We start from the raw sequence: 13,916 nt of genomic DNA on the forward strand, positions 1-13,916 counted from the left end.
TCCATTGTGGTCTGAGAAGATACATGGGATAATTCCAATTTTTTTGAATTTATTGAGACTTGATTTGTGACCTAATATGTGATCTATCCTGGAGAATGATCCATGTGCTGATGAGAAGAATGAATATTCTGAGGTTGTTGGGTGGAATGTTCTGTAGATATCTGCCAATTCCAATTGGTCTAGAGTCTTGTTTAGATCTTGTGTTTCTCTACTGATTCTTTGCCTAGATGATCTGTCTAATATTGACAGTGGAGTGTTCAGGTCCCCTGCTATTATGGTATTAGTGTCTATTTCCTTCTTTAGGTCTAATAGAGTTTGTTTTATAAATCTGGCTGCTCCAACATTGGGTGCGTACATATTTATGATTGTTACGTCTTCTTGATGGATCAGTCCTTTTATCATTAAGTAGTGTCCCTCATTGTCTCTTTTTATGGTTTTTAGTTTAAAGTCTATTTTGTCAGATATAAGAATAGCCACTCCAGCTCGTTTTTCTTTTCTGTTTGCATGGTAAATCTTTTTCCATCCTTTCACTCTTAGTCTGTGTGAATCTTTATGGGTGAGGTGGGTCTCTTGTAGGCAGCATATAGTTGGGTCCTGCTTTTTGATCCAGTCAGCCAGTCTGTGTCTTTTAATTGGGGAATTTAAGCCTTTAACATTAAGAGTTGTTATTGAAAGGTGTTGATTTATTCCTAGCATTTTATTGGTTGTTTGGTTGTCTTAGGTGTCTTTTGTTCCTTGCTTTCTGATTTACTGTTTGGTTTCTTTGTTTGTTGGTTCCTTAGGTTGTAGATAGTGTTTTTGTTAGCTTGTTTTCTCTTCATGAATGCCATTTTTATTGTACTAGCGGGTTTAGATTTTTCTTAGGTTTTTATGGCAGTGGTAGTTATTTTTCAGGAACCAAACCCAGTACTCCCTTGAGGATTTCTTGTAAGGGTGGTCTTGTGGTAGTGAACTCCCGCAGTTTTTGTTTGTCTGAGAAATTTACTATTTGCCCCTCATTTCGGAAGGATAGCCTCCGGGATCCTGTCTGCATCCACAGCAGCCCTGGCGCCGTGTTCCCTGTTTCGAGACTCGCTTTTGCAGCTAAGAAACAGTTCTTTTCCTGCTCCACACTTCAAAGCTGTTACCTGTAAATGAGGCAGCCTCTCCTGCCGGGGGCAAAGTGGCGGTCACCCCCCACGACCAGCCACCAGCAGCGGTCCTCCCTTAAGAGATGGCAAGAGGAAGGTCCACAAGTTTCCCGGCTGCCTGAGGCCCAGTGGCCGCCTTTTCCACCTCAGCTACTCCGCGCCAACCACCGCAGCCACCGCCATCTTGAAAAAGTTAACCCTTTTCTTATTCTCTTAGTCTGCCTACAGCATGAAGATGGAACAATAGAAAAATAACTGACTAGTTAACATCTGATTACTTCAAGCTATCTCTTTTGTGTAAGGACAGAGAGAACTTCATTGTCATTTAACTTATTGAAGATTTTAAATGGCCTATTAGGGAAATTGGCTGTTATCTCTCTTTCCTAATTTCTGGGAAGGTCAGATAATTAATTTTATTGTAATGACTGGAAATTTAGCAGGGATGACTCCGTTTTGTTTTTTGTTTATTTTTAATTCTTTTGGCAGCTGGCCAGTACAGGGACTCAAACCCTTGACTTGGGTATTGTAACACTGCTCTCTAAGTGAGCTAACCAGCCAGCCCTCCATTTTGGTTTTTAATCTAGTCTGTTGGGGCTTACTACAGGAAGCCAAAACAATGTCCAAAACAATGGCTTCCTATAATTTTATTTAACAAGTCCCACCTTTTGGTCATGCTCTCACCTATGGTGTGACCAAGTTAGGGCATTAGTGCAACTCTCAGTTACCATCATTCTGGGTTTCCAGTCTAAGTGCCGTTCATAGATTATAGTGTCCTCATTATCACTTATTTCATTGAGTTTTTGTCACTTCAGCCAAAGTAAGACCTTTTGATGTTTAATGAATGGCTGCATATTATTAGACCTCACAGTCACCTTAACATAAGAACATCTGCTACTCCCTCACCCTGTCCTCCTACCCCCTCCCTTGCCCTCAAGTTCAGTATGTTCTGATAAGAATATCTGGTAAAACTTACTTTGTCCCCCCACCTCCTCTTTTTCTCTCAGGCTGGTGCATTTTGATAAAAAAATCTTGTAGAAAACAAAAACCGCACAAAGCCATTATGGAATGTGGAGTGCTCAGAATAGTTGCCCAACCCCTTTCCAGACAAACCCTATAAAGCCTCTGATAGTCTGTACAAGGGTGGAACACTGATCTTTCAGTTTCCCCTCCAGGTTCGCTTGGAGTTTACTCCCTTGCTTGATAATGTTTGGCTTAAAGTCTTTTATCCTGTTTGTCTCCCTGACCTAACACATACAAACATGTAAACATGTAGTCTGAGGCTTCCGGTCAAGATGGAGGAATAGATAGTCTCCAGTGTCACTCTCTTGCACAAATCAACCAACTCACAACTATAAAAAAGCAACAACAGCCAAGCTGGGGCTGCTAGAGCTCAGGGGAAGAAGAGGAGTGACCTATGGAGTTCATGAAGGCAAGAGAAGCCACAATGAAAGAAAGATAAAACTGCCCTGACCATTTCATGCTGTGGCTGCTTTAAGGCTGGAGCTGCTGAGCACATGGAGCAGGAGCTGGCAAAAGCCGCAGCTGTGCCCTTTGGATGAAGTTGTTTAGAGGTGGCAGGGGAGAAGAGGGCCTTGGTGGCCCCTAGGTGGACCCACATAGAAACAAGAAGCCATAACAACTGAAAAAAAGGAGCCACTCAGAGGCCAGTGAGTCATCACAAGAAACTGGCACACAGCCTGTCCCATGGGAAGTGTTTGCAACATGGGTGATGGGGGAGACAGGCCCATCAAGGGAACACTGGGACACAGCAAGGACAGATGACTGGCACCCCAATCAGCAAAGGACCACTCAGAGACTGGTCAGGAATATAGAATTGCATGGCGTGCAGTTTGAGGAAAAGACTCAGGCCCAGATCAGAGTTTCTATACAACCCAGGTGCACCGGGTATCTGGAGAGCTGAAAGTACCTATAAAGTCAACCATTAAAACCTGAGCTGCGGGAGTTTCAAGATGGCGGCGGCTGCGGCGGCTGGCGCGGAGTAGCTGAGGTGGAAAAGGTGGCCACTGGGCCTCAGGCAGCCGGGAAACTTGTGGACCTTCCTCTGGCCATCTCTTAAGGGAGGACTGCTGCTGCTGGCTGGTCGTGGGGGCTCAACGCCACTTTGTCCCCCGCAGGAGAGGCTGCCTCATTTAAAGGCAACAGCTTTGAAGTGTGGAGCAGGAAAAGAACTGTTTCTTAGCTGCAAAAGCGAGTCTCGAAACAGGGAACACGGCGCCAGGGCTGCTGTGGATGCAGACAGGATCCCGGAGGCCGGGGCCGCACTGAAGGCGGCCAGCTGCCCTATTCAGGATTTGAGGTTTCAGGCCGGCATTAAAGAAGATTCCTGGGACCGCCCGAGCTGCGCCGCGACTGAACAGCCCGTGGCGGCAGCGGCCGAGAACAGGGAAGGCGACAAACCAGAGGCAGAGAGTGAGCACCTGACCTGGCACAACCCTGTCAGTGACCCCTGGACCAGCCCTGTTTGGGGGGCTGATGCCCACAAGGCTCCCGCCTGCATCACCAGGCCACTCACCGCCCCGAGGCTGCCTCCATTTTCCCAGGTGCTGGCAGCTCTGCCCAGCTCGGCTGTCACTGAGCCTTCCCACTTGATTGGCCCGGCACGGGGCTTTCCGGACCCTGTGGGCCGGCCTCCCCTCCCACTCCCTCCGCGGTTCTCTGGCGGGGCTGGGGGTGTGGGGCATCCCCGGCCAGTGTCGGGAGGGCAAGGAAGTACGGGCGGGCCAACTGTCACTCCACCACACCCTGGAATCCGGCCCCCGGTAAACTTCCTGTTACTGGGAGGCAGTTACCATCTCTGCGGCCACCAGTTCGGAAAAAAGCCTAACCAATTTCTGGTTGGGAATAGTGTGGGAGGAGAGTTCCCAGGTCCGCTTGAACCTGCCGGAGAGCTGGCTGCAGGCGGGCGCTAGACTCGGTTTATACCGGGGGGATACAAAGGTGAACAAGTCCCGAGACAGATCTACACAGTGCTACAAAGGCACCCAGAGTGACCGGTCGTCTGTGCCTAGCAGAAACCTGGTAGACTTCCTGGGCGAGGCGGTGCCGAGCAGGGTCCTGAAGCCCAGCTGATAGACGAGGGTTGCAGAAGACATGCCCCAGCCCAGCACAGTGCGCACAGAGTGGGGAGATGTGCGGCCAGGGAGGCGGAGACTCGACAGAAACCACACACCCTGTGGGGTCACCACTGCACGTTCCAACAGCCTGGGCCAGAGCACACGGAACAGGGAGAAATCCTGCATAGGAAGTGAAAGCTCAACAGCGATCATACACCCTGTGGTACGTGATCCACCAGCCCAGCAGAGTCCAAGCTGACCAGAAAGGTGGCTCTCTGGAGAAGCCCAAGACCCGAGGCAACCACACACACAAGGTACTAGAGGCCAACTGAGCAGCCACAGAGGTAGCCATACGAAATTGGCAACCACAGCAACATCCTAGTTAGTCATTAGTCTCAAACCGGTGGACAGTGAAACCACCTGCCACAATGAATAAACATCAAAAAAAAGATACCAGAAATACAAAAAATCAAGAAAGTATACCACCAAAAGTTAATAAATCTCAAACTCTAGATCCTATAGAACAAGAAGCCCTTGAAATGACTGACAAGGAATTTCGAGTGATAATTCTAAGGAAACTGAAGGAGATACAAGAAAACTCAGCTAGACATCATGATGAAATGAGGAAAGGTATACAGGATCTGAAAGAGGAAATGTACAAAGAAATCAATGTCCTGAAAAAAAATGTAGCAGAACTTGCTGAACTGAAGAAGCTATTCAGCGAAATAAAAAACACAACGGAGAGTTTAACCAGCAGGCTTGTCGAAGTTGAAGAGAGAACCTCTGAACTTGAAGATGGGCTGTTTGAAATAACACAAGCAGACAAAAAGAAAGAAAAAAGAATCAAGGACATTGAAGAAAATCTGAGCTAGATATCAGACAACCTTAAGCATTCAAATATCCGAGTCATGGGTATTCCAGAAGGGGAGGAAAATGGAGATTCCATTGAAAACATATTCAAAAAAATAGTGGCGGAAAACTTCCCAGGTATAAGAAAAGTCACAGATCTTCAGAACCAGGAAGCTCAACGATCTCCAAACGTATTCAACCCAAAAAGGCCTTCTCCAAGACATGTCATAGTCAAATTGGCAAAACTCAGAGACAAAGAGAGAATCTTAAAAGCTGCAAGAGAGAAACGTCAAATCACCTATAAGGGAGCCCCAATCAGGCTAACATCAGACTTCTCATCACAAACCCTAAAAGGTAGAAAGGAATGGGATGATATTTTCAAAATACTAAAAGACAAAGATTGCCAGCCAAGAATACTCTACCCTGCAAGGCTATCCTTCCGAAATGAAGGGCCAATAGTATATTTCTCAGACAAACATAAACTGCGGGAGTTCACTACCACACGACCACCCTTACAAGAAATCCTCAAGGGAGTACTGGGTTTGGTTCCTGAAAAATAACTACCACTGCCATAAAAACCCAAGAAAAATCAATACCCACTAGTATAATAAAAATGGCATTCATGAAGAGAAAACAAGCAAACAAAAATGCTATCTACAACCTAAGGAACCAACAAACAAAGAAACCAAACAGTAAATCAGAAAGCAAGGAACAAAATACACCTAAGACAACCAAACAACCAATAAAATGCTAGGAATAAATCAACACCTTTCAATAACAACACTTAATGTAAAAGGCTTAAATTCCCCAATCAAAAGACACAGACTGGCTGACCGGATCAAAAAGGATGACCCAACTATGTGCTGCCTACAAGAGACCCACCTCACCCAAAAGATTCACACAGACTAAGAGTGAAAGGATGGAAAAAGATTTACCATGCAAACAGAAAAGAAAAATGAGCTGGAGTAGCTATTCTTATATCTGACAAAATAGACTTTAAACTAAAAACCATAAAAAGAGACAATGAGGGACACTACTTAATGATAAATGGACTGATCCATCAAGAAGACATAACAATCATAAATATGTACGCACCCAATGGTGGAGCAGCCAGATTTATAAAACAAACTCTATTAGACCTAAAAAAGGAAATAGACACTAATACCATAATAGCAGGGGACGTGAACACCCCAATGTCAATATTAGACAGATCATCTAGGCAAAGAATCAGTAGAGGAACACAAGATCTAAAGAAGACTCTAGACCAATTGGAATTGGCAGATATCTACAGAACATTCCACCCAACTACCTCAGAATGTTCATTCTGCTCATCAGCACATGGATCATTCTCCAGGATAGATCACATATTAGGTCACAAATCAAGTCTCAATAAATTCAAAAAAATTGGAATTATCCCATGTATCTTCTCAGACCACAATGGATTAAAACTAGAAATTAGTAACGAACGAAACTCTGGAAACTCTACAAACACATGGAAATTAAACAGCATTCTACTTAATGACATATGGGTCCAAGAAGAAATCAAGCAGGAAATCAAAAAATTTATTCAAACTAATGAAAACAATGATAAATCATACCAAAACCTGAGGGATACTGCAAAAGCAGTATTGAGGGGGAAATTTATTGCATTAAATGCTCACTTCAGAAGAATAGAAAGATGGCAAGTGAACAACCTAACACTTCACCTTAAAGAACTATAAAACAAGAACAATCCAAACCTAACGTTAGCAGACGGAAAGAAATCATTAAGATCAGAGCAGAACTGAATGAAATTGAAAACCAAAAAACAATTCAAAAGATCAACGAATCAAAAAGTTGGTATTTTGAAAAGATAAATAAAATTGACAAACCATTAGCATGGCTAACAAAAAAAAGAAGAGAGAAGACTCAAATAACCAAAATTAGAAATGAAAAAGGCGATATTACAACTGATTCATCTGAAATACAAGGAATCATTCGAGACTACTATAAACTACTATACGCCAACAAATTTGAAAATCTGGAGGAAATGGATAAATTTCTGGACACACACAAGCTCCCAAAACTGAACCATGAAGACGTAGAAAATTTGAACAGACCAATAACAATAAAGGAGATTGAAGCTGTTATCAGAAGGCTCCCAACAAAGAAAAGCCCAGGACCAGATGGATTCACAGCAGAATTTTACCAAACATTCAAAGAGGAATTGACACCGATTCTTTACAAACTATTCCAATAGATTGAAACGGACGCAAATCTCCCAAACTCATTCTATGAAGCAAACATCATCCTGATACCAAAACCAGGTAAAGATATAACCAAAAAAGAAAACTACAGGCCGATATCGTTGATGAATATAGATGCAAAAATCCTCACTACAATACTAGCAAACAGAATACAGCAAAACATACGAAAAATTATTCATCACGATCAAGTGGGATTCATCCCAGGGATGCAAGGTTGGTTCAACATACGCAAATCAATAAATGTGATACACCATATTAATAAACTCAAACACAAGGACCATATGATCATCTCTATAGATGCTGAAAAAGCATTTGATAAAGTTCAGCACTCATTCATGACAAAGACCCTCTATAAGTTAGGTATAGAGGGAAAGTATCTCAACATAATTAAAGCCATGTATGCCAAACCCACTGCCAATATCATCCTGAATGGGGAAAAGCTGAAAGCTTTTCCTCTAAGAACAGGAACTAGACAAGGATGCCCACTCTCACCACTCCTATTCAACATAGTGTTGGAAGTACTAGCCAGAGCAATCAGAGAAGAGAAGGAAATAAAGGGCATCCAGATTGGAAAAGATGAAGTCAAACTGTCCCTGTTTGCAGATGACATGATCCTATATATCGAACAGCCTAAAACCTCTACAAAAAAACTGTTGGAATTGATAAATGATTTCAGCATAGTAGCAGCCTACAAAATCAACACACAACAATCAGTAGCATTTCTTTTCTCCAATAGTGAACATGCAGAATGAGAAATCAAGAAAGCCTGCCCATTTACAATAGCCACCAAAAAAATAAAATACTTAGGAATTGAGTTAACCAAGGAGGTGAAAAATCTCTATAATGAGAACTACAAACCACTGCTGAGAGAAATTAGAGAGGATACAAGAAGATGGAAAGATATCCCATGCTCTTGGATTGGAAGAATCAACATAGTGAAAATGTCCATACTACCCAAAGTGATATACAAATTCAATTCAATCCCCATCAAAATTCCAAAGACATTTTTCTCAGAAATGGAAAAAACTATCCAGTCATTTATATGGAACAATAAAAGACCATGCATAGCTAAAGCAATGCTGAGCAAAAAAAAATAAAGCTGGAGGCATAACACTACCTGACTTTAAGCTATACTACAAAGCTATAATAACCAAAACAGTATGGTACTGGCATAAAAACAGACCCACTGAACAATGGAATAGAATAGAGAATCCAGAAATCAAGCCACACACTTACTGCCATCTGATCTTTGACAAAGGCACCAAGCCTATTCACTGGGGAAGGGACTGCCTCTTCAGGAAATGGTGCTGTGATAACTGGATATCCATATGCAGGAGAATGAAACTAGATCCATACCTCTCACCGTATACTAAAATCAACTCAAAATGGATTAAGGATTTAAATATACACCCTGAAACAATAAAACTTCTTAAAGAAAACATAGGAGAAACACTTCAGGAAATAGGACTGGACACAGACTTCATGAATACAACCCCAAAAGCACGGGCAACCAAAGGAAAAATAAACAAATGGGATTATATCAAACTAAAAAGCTTCTGCACAGCAAAAGAAACAATTAACAGAGTTAAAAGACAACCAAGAGTGGGAGAAAATATTTGCAAATTATACATCTGACAAAGGATTAATATCCAGAATATACAAGGAACTCAAACAACTTCACAAGAAGAAAACAAGCAACCCAATTAAAAAATGGGCAAAAGAGCTAAGTAGGCATTTCTCTAAGGAAGATATACAAATGGCCAACAGACATATGAAAAAATGCTCAACATCACTCAGCATCCAGGAAATGCAAATCAAAACCACACTGAGATACCATCTCACCCCAGTTAGGATGGCTAAAATCCAAAAGACTCTGAACGATAAATGCTGGCGAGGTTGCGGAGAAAAAGGAATTCTCATCCATTGTTGGTGGGACTGCAAAATGGTGCAGCCTCTATGGAAAATGGTATGGAGGTTCCTCAAACAATTGCAGATAGATCTACCATACGACCCAGCTATCCCACTGTTGGGAATATACCCAGAGGAATGGAAATCATCCAGTCGAAGGTATACCTGTTCCCCAATGTTTATCGCAGCACTCTTTACAATAGCCAAGAGTTGGAACCAGCCCAAATGTCCATCATCAGATGAGTGGATACGGAAAATGTGGATGAATGAAATACTGCCATTTGCAACAACATGGATGGACCTTGAGAGAATTATATTAAGTGAAAAAAGTCAGGCACAGAAAGAGAAATACCACATGTTCTCACTTATTGGTGGGAGCTAAAAATTAATATATAAATTCACACACACACACACACACACACACACACACACAAAACCGGGGGGGGGGAGGAGAAGATATAACAACCACAATTACTTGAAGTTGATACGACAAGCAAACAGAAAGGACATTTTTGGGGGGGGGAGGGAGAAGGGAGGGAGGTTTTGGTGATGGGGAGCAATAATCAGCCACAATGTTTATCGACAAAATAAAATTTAAAAAAATAAAATAAAATAAAATAAATAAATTTTTGAAAATTAAAAAAAAAAAAAGAAAAGGGTTAAGCTGCAACTGTTGCAATAACTGTTCTTAAAGTTGTTTTGCAGGAAGCAGAAATTGGATCAGTAAAGTTTCAGGGGCTATATAGCTGAACTTTGGTGAACTTTACTCATTATAATGCTAAATTCTCCACCCAAAGAGGAGCTTGCGCTTCATTAACATAACATGGAATGCATGAATGAGCATGATGTGAAACCAAGCATGTCAAGAAAACCCCACCTCTATATGTGATGACCTAAACAAGATCTTTGCATATTCATGTTTGTACTAAGAAAAAGAGGCTGTAACTTTCTCCTTGGGGAGACACTGCTTTGGGAGCTGTCCTCGCTGTTCACCTTACTTATTACCAGTAATAAAATTTTCCTTTCTATATTCCAATCTGGGTAGAGTTTGTTTGGAATATACTCTCTGGGAAAGACAGTCCAATAATACTGACACCACCTTAGAAGAAAAGTAACTTTGAGATGATCAACATGTTCTTGTTTGTCTCTTTCTTTCTGCTTGCTTCAGTTTTTTTTTTTTTTTTTTTCCTACAAAATCAACCTCCTTTACTCAGCTCATTGGAACACTTGTTCCATTTTATGGAAAAATGCATTGCCAGGTTCTAGAATCTCAATAAAGCCAACTGAGATCTTTAACTAAATTTGTTGTAATTTTGTTCTTTGACAGTTGTGATAAAGCAAAAAAAATAAATAAATAATTGATTCTACTTCCTTCAAACCCACTCAATTTTATTATCTATAAAATGGAGATGATAATACCTACTTCGTGAAGTTGTAAGGATTGAATAAAATGTTGTATTAAATAACAAAAAAGCACAGTAAATATTTAATCAATGAAATAATGCATAAAAATTACACTAAGATGCTCTGCTTGTCTAGTCTCCTTCCCTACCCGACCTGGAATATTTGATATTATTACAAATGATTGTGTTACGAATTGGATTAAGGGAAATTTTTAGACAAATCTGAAGTAGTTGCAAGTAGTCTTTGGTTCACCCTCCTGCTCCTTTTTGTTCCAATTCATCCTCTTCTATATTAACATTCCTGATTCACATGGTGGTTTCTGGTTGCTCATTGCTTTCCTTTCTGCACTCTATTCAGACCTAACCTCTCCCAGAGTAATTCATGATATACTCCAAAATGGGTTATCTTTTTCTCTAACCCTATTTATTTATTTATTTATTTTTAACTTTTAGTTTGTCGATATACATTGTGGTTGATTATTGTTGCCCCTTACCAAAACTCTAACCCTATTTAAACTCTCAACCTCTTCTTAGGGCCGAATTTAGCTGGGTGTTAGGAAGAAAGTGCTCTTACAAAGCGAATTTGAATCAAAGCATTTGGTTAATTTAATCTTTATGGGTATATTTACATTTGAAAAGAGGACGGTCATTAACCCTTGACAATGATTTGGTAGTAGAATTTTAACCACTATAAAGGAGATATTTTTTAGGCCAGGCAACAATTTAACTAGTAGTTCTCAGTCTTAATTGTACACTAGGATCATTTGAGGAGCTTTTAAAAGATGCCTATTGCTGGGACCCACCATCAAGATTCTAATGTAATTGGTTTGGGGAGGAGATCAGGAATTGGAATTTTTTAAGCTCTCCAGATGGATTCTAATGTGTGGCTGTGTCTGAGAACCATGTTAGAATGACCATGTTTTGATTTAACTTTCATTACGTGGTTTTCATTTTTCTGTTATATGAGTTACATACACATTAATTACTATAAGAAAATAATCTAAGTGATTCATTTTCAGAAATAATTCAGGCCCAGCCCAAAAGTTGTCTGACTGGTCCAGCCCATTCCTGGGGCATCGCTGAATAGATAAAGTTGTCCTTTAGATGGTAATGAGTTAATAGCCCTTTATTGTTCTCTTCATTTCCTAATGTTTCTCCTTTCACAGGGTTTTGGGTGGGCCTTTTTCATAGGCTTGTCCTGATCCCTCAGACAAAGAAATTTCCTACAAGGGAGTAGTAAATTGGGGTAATTTTAGACGTCATCCAGGAAGATTGTGCACCCTGTAGTACTCTCAGCTAATGAGGAGGCAGGGGCAGGGACTTGCGCACTAGGAAATAAACTGCTTGCTACACCCCTTTTCCGTGTGCTTGCCCGTCAGACACCCAAAACTTGCAAGGCCGTAATTAAAGTCTTGCTTCACTGTACCTCGTGTCTCCGTGTCCATCCTTTGGCCTTGGACGAGTGAGGGCGTCTCTCACAATTACTGTATCTGGTAAAATAAGGTTGGGAAAAATTTAATGGAAATATAATAGAACAATAATTATAATTTAAGTGTCATCAAATCCAACACCCAGGGCTGGCTGGTTAGCTCAGTTGGTTAGAGCGTGATGCTGATAACACCAAGGTCCAGGGTTTGATCCCTATACCAGCCAGCACCAACAAACAAATAAACAAAAAACCCCAAATTCAACTCACACATTTTATTAATGAGGAAAAAAAATTAAATGATTATAGTTACACAGCTAGTTAGAGGTGGATTGGGACAAACTTTAAATGACTTAAACGATAGGATATCTTTAAATATCCTAATTTTCCCCCACTTTTTGAAAATTAGTATAATTTATTTATTAATGGACTAAACTTATTTTAAAATAAGATTCGATCATGCAAATCACAAAAATTCAAACAATACAAAAAGGTAGAAAATGAAAAGCAAATCTCTGGCTCCATTAGAGGTTATTTTTTTTTCTTTTTTTTAGCTATTTCTGCCACAAAGACTATAACAAATGGCTTCCACACGGCGGCAGTATTGCTTACTCTTCAACAATCTCCTCAAGCCTGGACACTACTGATTGTCCAGGGTCAGCTATGAAGATTCAAGTTATTGTCCCAGTGACAGAATCAGTCCTAGGTACTGAAATGCCAGGTCAAAGCCAGATTCCAGATTCATGAGAAAAACCAAAAGTGAACAAAGAACTACATCAGACAGCCAAAATTGTGTGGAGAAACAGTAGGAAATAGGTCAAAGACTGAGGGAACCAATGGAAGCACAGGTCAGTGGGCTGAATGAAAACCTATTAATTTCCTATCTCTGGGGAGGTACTGGAAGAGCTGGCATCCAGTTTTGTGAAAATGTGGATCCAAATCTGTCATGCACTAAATCTTCCCTTCACAACAAACTGGACCCATTCAGGGGTTTCCCCAGTGTCCCTTATGGCTCTAGGAAGCTCAAGGCTACTGGAAAAGGTCTGTATCTTTTAATAGTACCTTTCCCTAAAAAGAGTTGGGGAGATCATGTTTGGGTTCCCCAAACTTTGTAGATTTCCAGCAGGAACAGATGATAAAAAGCACAGATGCTCTAGTTTTCATCATAACATTCTAGAGACATATGGTGTGAATAGAATAATTTACTATCTACTAGAATAAAAAGTTTGTTACTGGGGACATCTTTAGGATCCTGAGAGAATGCCCTTCTCTGTGACATTCAGAAATAGGCTTCTCCATGACCTAGAAAGGGACAGAACTGAAGAAAGTAGTAAATGATAAGGTCATAGAAAGAAAACCGCTTTTTAATCTCCTCAAAGCCTTGAGATTGTTGCAGCAGGGATAGGAATAAGATCAATAAGGAATAAGCAGAAAAAGATTAAGGGAGGGCCAAGTACTGAGAGTGAAGCTCTATCCTCAAGGTGAACCCAGACAAGCCATAGGGAAAGAAATATGTGGGAAACACAGTATGAAATTTGCAAGATAAAGCTCTAACTCCTATGGGTCTATTGTGATGTGATCTAGTGTTTGGGGTCCTTTGGAGTAAAGGGTTTATTCATCAACATAGAATACAGAGCACAGGACCAAGAATCCAACTTCTTCCCTGCCCACCCCCACAATCAAAGGGCTTTCTAAAAACTTCCAAGCACTTAGGTTTAATTTGGTAGTTCAAAGAGTCTTTTGGTAGCCAGTGGGAGTTGCTGTGGCTAATTGCAGTAAGAATCAATAGAGGCATCATATTAAACAGTTTGACATAATGTCAAGTTAAAAATCCTTATTTTCCATAAGCATTTTATATTTCTTATAGTGCCCACTAGCTC

The sequence above is a fragment of the Cynocephalus volans genome, chromosome 3 (assembly GCF_027409185.1).
Source record: "Cynocephalus volans isolate mCynVol1 chromosome 3, mCynVol1.pri, whole genome shotgun sequence".
NCBI lineage: Eukaryota > Metazoa > Chordata > Mammalia > Dermoptera > Cynocephalidae > Cynocephalus > Cynocephalus volans.